The 6689-nt window shown below is 47.6% G+C and overlaps 1 long non-coding RNA gene across 1 annotated transcript; it reads right to left on the reverse strand.

Moving 5' to 3' along the window:
• Window positions 1-5489: 5489 nt before the first annotated feature.
• On the reverse strand, window positions 5490-6292 carry LOC146822845 (uncharacterized). The gene is made up of 3 exons (XR_014961845.1): window positions 6236-6292; window positions 6057-6122; window positions 5490-5684 (listed from the first exon to the last, which is right to left on the reverse strand). It is a non-coding gene; the product is annotated as an uncharacterized LOC146822845 (long non-coding RNA).
• Window positions 6293-6689: the final 397 nt, after the last annotated feature.

Consider the following 6689-nt stretch of genomic DNA (forward strand, 5'->3'; position numbering starts at 1 on the left):
CCAACCTGGTTGGTGACATGCTTCATCATCGGGCCCCACCGGGCATGGCCGAGTGCCATCCCAGTGTGCTACAACGCCAGGTTACTGCGGAGCGGGATTGTGTGTGGTGATAGTGAATTTAAAATTCCCAATTGAGTCAAAAAAAGTATTTTATTCGTTTTGCTAATTGGAAAATTAAAACATAATAAAAAGGAGTGATGGTCAAAAAAATAACAGACCGGATTCACTCCGTGGCGGTCAACATGTTTCTGCCTTTATGTGTAGTTTACAGGCTTTCTTCAGGACCAGAGTGGAAGTGTGGGTGCCCCGGTGGTGTGAACGCACTAAGGTTCACCCTCCCGTGGGCTGCTGTGTGAAAAATAATATAAAACACAGGGAAAAATCCGCCAAAAACTATAATGGTGGAGAGAAACGAGTTTATTCTAAAATGAAAAGGAGACATACAAACACAAGACAAAACACAATAGAATCGTAAATGTGCGTAGTCAAAACATTATCAAGCGCCATATTGTAGGCTCAAACAAAGTGCGTGGATGGGGACAGTGCCAGTAGTCCGTACCTTCGGTGCATCAACAATGTGCTAGCAGTGCACCTAGAATTAGCCCGGTACTGGTGTCAGGGAAGTAAAGGACTTCACCTGAATAGCGTGACTAGCAATGTATCACGGAATAAACGTGGAGTCCTAATGCTACGTGTGAGACTATAAACCTAGCAAGGTCCATTGGAACAATGAACGCGGCCTGTGAAGCATTCCTGGTAGGTAGAAATGCCAAGGGGAATAGAGAGGTTCTTACTGTGAGGCTAGACTGTTCGTCGCCTCAGGGATCCCGGGGGAGAGGTGCGAGCAAATATGGCACACCCTGGAGGAGAAAAAGAAGAAAGAGCGGCCACGAACGGCTGAATAGTAGAAAAACAAGCCGAACAGTACTGTGAGCCTTACCAGAAGAAAATAAGAGCCAGAAGGTACACCTACGCCCTCGCTGCTCGGCACCCATTAGGAACCTACACCGCCTCAAGCCACCGGGTCCGGGGAGAGAAGAGACCTGGTGCGAGGCTCCTAAAAACAAGAGTGCGAGAAGGAAGCCCGTCGGTGATTGGGCAGCACCTCGCATGCTGAGGTCCAATTGGCTGAGCCCCGGCCAATAGGCCGCCAAGAGGCAAGGGGCTCGACGATAAATTACAGGGACAGAACCTCCCAAGCTGTGTGCTGATAGGTTTAAAGCACAACCAATAGAATGCCAGGAATACAGGGAGGCTCGTAAAAAAAAAAAAAAGGGCTTGATTAAGAAAACTTTATGCAGTGCAAAGCGGGGACGCATGAGCACGCTTGACACCACGGAAACGTGTGTAAGATTAAAACAATCGTTGCAGATAAGAGGGGGTTTGTTACAACGCACGTCCACAAGATCGAACAGAGGAGCATGCCAGTGATAAGCACGCTTGACACAACGGAAACGTGTGTCAGATTAAAACAATAGTTGCAGATAAAGGGGTTAATTTCAACGCACGTCCACCGGATCAAACAGCGGAGCATGCCAGTGATATGTCGGGAAGCAAAAAATGTTGAGGGGACACTGTGTATAATGTGCCCCAGTGTAGTAGGAGAATGTTGATAGCGTAATGGACCAGGGGTCAGAACAGGACTCGGTGAAGTCCCACAAGGTGACCCAGTTTAGTAGATATAACGGTCAATGAAAATCACTGGAACAGTGAAAGTAGCTGCCAACATAAGTGCATACTTAGAGTATGTTGACCCAGGGTATATTGTCGTTAAGACCCACAAGGTTAGTACCCAGACGGTACACCCATCTTTGTTCCTTCTCGAAAAGGACTTTTTGAGTGTTTCTACATGCAGTGACCTCCTCAATTACTGTCCAGTGCAGGTCATTGGTGGTGTGGTTAGCAGAGAGGAAATGTTCACTGAGTTTGGTAGTGATTTTTTTGCACCTAATGTTGCTCCGATGTTCACATATGCGGAGTTTCACTTTCCTGGTGGTCATCCCTACGTAGCGCAGGCCACAGGGACAAGTGATAAGGTAGACCACATTAGGTGTGTTGCAGTTGGTGTGGCTGTTTTGGGTCCAAATCTTGCCTGGTTCAAGTTGAAGACTGGTAGTGTGAGAAGTCAGATGGCATATACTGCAATCCGAGCAAGGGAAATGGCCCGTTACCTTGGGAAGACCCCATGCTTCTGTGATGGATCTCTGAGAAGTGTTAGGTCTGGTAATGGGACGCGTCTGTACTAGGCTATTACGCAGGCTTTGAGCCCGTTTGAAGGAGAACAGGGGTTTTTCCCATCTCCGTTTGTTGCTGTTGATGATGCGCCAATGTTTCATGACAACTTTTTTCATGGCATTGGACATGGAACTGTAAGTGGTGACGCATGTCAGTGGTATAGATGTGGCGTCTTTAACAGAATCCTCCAGAAGGGCTTCTCTGGGTTGGTTTCTGGCCCGTTTGTAGCTTTTAGTGAGGAGGGGCAGAGGGTACCCTCTGGCTGTCATTTTAGAAGTCAGATCACTAGATTGTGCCTTAAAGTCTCCCAAAGCAGTACAATTCCGTCGTAAGCGGAGGAATTGCCCGTAAGGCAGATTCTCCCGCAGTGCACGAGGGTGGAAGCTTGTAAATTCTAGAAGATTATTTCTAGAAGTAGGCTTGTAATGTGTCTTGGTATGTAAAGAACCATGTTTGTTAGTGATCAAGACATCTAGGAATACGACTTCATGAGAGTCATAAGTATGGGTGAATCTCAGATTCGGATCCAAGGTGTTGATCCACTGGAAGAATGTTTCAAGGGTGTTGGTATCCCCGTGCCATATGAGGAGCACGTCGTCAATATAACGTCTCCATAGGCCTATGGAGAGAAGATGAGGATTGGTGTCAGGGAGAATGTACTTCTGTTCGAAATCGTACACGTATAGACCTGCTACACTTGGAGCAAAGGTACTCCCCATGGAAGTACCCGTGGATTGCAGATAAAGTTGTCCCTGGTACTCAAAAAAGTTCTTTTTCAGTGCCAGAGTTGCACATTGGATAATGAAGTCCTTCGAGGTCCTATACTCCCAGGGATGGGAATTGAGGGATTCACCCAGGACCCGGATGGTCTCGTCCTGGGGGATACTGGTGTACAAGCTCTCAATATCCAACGTTACCAGGATAGTGTTCTCAGAGCATTGAGTGCCATTCAGTAGTTTGAGCAGGTCCTTGGTATCTTTAAGATATGTCGATGATTGTTGGACCAGGGGTTTGAGAAAATGGTCACAGAACCGAGATAATGGTTCCAGGAGGGAGCCAATCCCCGACACAATGGGACGCCCAGGGGGAGGGAGTCTCCCCTTGTGAATTTTGGGGAGTGTATAGAAATATGGTATGGTCCCTTGGCTCTCAGTAAGGAAACGTGCTTCCGGTCTGGTGATGGTGCCTTCAGTTAGTGCTTCCTCGACTATCCTCTCGATCTGGATTTTAAGATCATTAGAGGGGTCATTGGGAAGAGGTGTATAGTTCTTGCGGTCACTAAGGAGTCTTCGGCACTCAAGGTCGTAATCCACAGTATTCAATAGGACCACGGCTCCACCCTTGTCTGCCGGTTTGATTGTAAGGGTCGGGTCCTGTCGTAACGAATTGATGGCTCTGAATTCATCAGCTTTGAGGTTTTTGAAAACGGATGGGGGATCCAGATTCTCAATTTCAGAAAAAACAGCTCGTTCAAAAGTCACAATCTCAACTGGTATAGTGTGTGGGGGGGGTGTGAACGTTGACTTGGGTCGTAGAGGTGTGTCACCTACATCAGAGTCTGCTACCTCTGAAGAGTGTTCCTCAAAGAAGGCTTTCAGTTTCAGTTTTCTGAAGAAAGCCGAGAGTTCACAGTGGAGACGGAATTTGTCAGGGCGAGCTGACGGAACAAATCCCAGTCCCTTTTCCAGTATAGTTGTTTCTTGGGTAGTAAGCCTCTTGTCAGATAGGTTGACAATTAGGCTGTCGAGGTGCTCGGGCCTGCGATTGCTTGGTCCTGCAATTGTTTGCTCCGGGTGTGGTTGCCCACCGGGTCGTCTTGTATCCAATGGACCCTTTGATTGGGCCCTCTCCGCCGACCTTTGCCCCTTTGGCCTCTCTCTAAAAAAGGAGGCGGTGTAAAGTGGTTTTGTGGATACAAGGGGGCCGTGTACGCAGGATTCCAACCCATTTGTGGATTGAATGGGTAATGGAACTGCATAGGATGTGACCCCATGAAACCTTGTTGGGGAGGGAAGTTCAGCCAAGGAGATTGATTGAGAGGGGGGCGTGTTCTACCCCTTTGTTTACCCCTTCTTGCCTGCCTGAAGCTGTTATTGCTTGAGCCGCTACTGTTTGATGACTCATCCTCAGAGCCATAGGTGTAGGTCTCAGTTTTACGCATTGCCACATAGGATGGATCAGCGTAAGGGTAGATCTTATTAAATTCAAACTTTTTAAGGTCTTTTTGGAATTGGTTCACCTTACTTTGGGTTAGATTCTCCTTGTATTCATTGATGTCTTTGTTAAGCTCATCTAACCGTTTTTTAAAACCCGTTAAGGTGGCCTTAAATTGTGTCTCAGTTTGGGTGATCTCAATCATTATAGCCTCTGATAAACGTACAGCTGTTTTTATGATCAAGACGAGCCAATCTCGGGTGCAGTGCCATGCAATCATGGCCCATTCCTTTCTGAAGGTGGCATCCTCAAGAAAGATGCGGGGCGCATTAGTCACTAATAGGCCCCTGGGGGCTGTATTGGTCCTCAAGTATTCCGTCAGGATTGTGCCGTGTAGTATGGTACGTATACGGTTTTTCTTTAATTCTGAGAGTTGTTCCCATTCGCTGGCATATGTCACCGTCTGTGAGATAGTGGGATCTGCAAATAGAGAAGGACGTGCTAAAATAGCATCGACCTCAGAGTCAGAGAAGGTGAGACCGAGAGTGGCCATATTGTCAGAATCCGGGAAATGATCAAATCAAGATCAAGAAAGAAAGAGAGAGAGCCTCCTTAGTATGAGGGAGGACCAATGGGCTCTTACAGCTGTGCGCTGCCAAAATGCAAAGTAACAACGAAAGAGGAAGGGCAATAACACGACTGATCCCCTCGAGGGAAATTGTGTAAACCAACGAAGTCAGTGTAAATCTCAAAGAATGCACTTACCATCCGTAGAAGCACCAGTCTCCAAGGTCAGAGCCTACCCAATCAATTACAGGGAGGAAAACAGACCTGCGGAGGTAATACAGATTTTGTATGAAAAGCCCTCACTCACCAACCTGGTTGGTGACATGCTTCATCATCGGGCCCCACCGGGCATGGCCGAGTGCCATCCCAGTGTGCTACAACGCCAGGTTACTGCGGAGCGGGATTGTGTGTGGTGATAGTGAATTTAAAATTCCCAATTGAGTCAAAAAAAGTATTTTATTCGTTTTGCTAATTGGAAAATTAAAACATAATAAAAAGGAGTGATGGTCAAAAAAATAACAGACCGGATTCACTCCGTGGCGGTCAACATGTTTCTGCCTTTATGTGTAGTTTACAGGCTTTCTTCAGGACCAGAGTGGAAGTGTGGGTGCCCCGGTGGTGTGAACGCACTAAGGTTCACCCTCCCGTGGGCTGCTGTGTGAAAAATAATATAAAACACAGGGAAAAATCCGCCAAAAACTATAATGGTGGAGAGAAACGAGTTTATTCTAAAATGAAAAGGAGACATACAAACACAAGACAAAACACAATAGAATCGTAAATGTGCGTAGTCAAAACATTATCAAGCGCCATATTGTAGGCTCAAACAAAGTGCGTGGATGGGGACAGTGCCAGTAGTCCGTACCTTCGGTGCATCAACAATGTGCTAGCAGTGCACCTAGAATTAGCCCGGTACTGGTGTCAGGGAAGTAAAGGACTTCACCTGAATAGCGTGACTAGCAATGTATCACGGAATAAACGTGGAGTCCTAATGCTACGTGTGAGACTATAAACCTAGCAAGGTCCATTGGAACAATGAACGCGGCCTGTGAAGCATTCCTGGTAGGTAGAAATGCCAAGGGGAATAGAGAGGTTCTTACTGTGAGGCTAGACTGTTCGTCGCCTCAGGGATCCCGGGGGAGAGGTGCGAGCAAATATGGCACACCCTGGAGGAGAAAAAGAAGAAAGAGCGGCCACGAACGGCTGAATAGTAGAAAAACAAGCCGAACAGTACTGTGAGCCTTACCAGAAGAAAATAAGAGCCAGAAGGTACACCTACGCCCTCGCTGCTCGGCACCCGTTAGGAACCTACACCGCCTCAAGCCACCGGGTCCGGGGAGAGAAGAGACCTGGTGCGAGGCTCCTAAAAACAAGAGTGCGAGAAGGAAGCCCGTCGGTGATTGGGCAGCACCTCGCATGCTGAGGTCCAATTGGCTGAGCCCCGGCCAATAGGCACACTGGGATGGCACTCGGCCATGCCCGGTGGGGCCCGATGATGAAGCATGTCACCAACCAGGTTGGTGAGTGAGGGCTTTTCATACAAAATCTGTATTACCTCCGCAGGTCTGTTTTCCTCCCTGTAATTGATTGGGGAGGCTCTGACCTTGGAGACTGGTGCTTCTACGGATGGTAAGTGCATTCTTTGAGATTTACACTGACTTCGTTGGTTTACACAATTTCCCTCGAGGGGATCAGTCGTGTTATTGCCCTTCCTCTTTCGTTGTTACTTTGCA

The sequence above is a fragment of the Triturus cristatus genome, chromosome 5_2 (genome assembly GCF_964204655.1).
Source record: "Triturus cristatus chromosome 5_2, aTriCri1.1, whole genome shotgun sequence".
Classification (NCBI taxonomy): domain Eukaryota; kingdom Metazoa; phylum Chordata; class Amphibia; order Caudata; family Salamandridae; genus Triturus; species Triturus cristatus.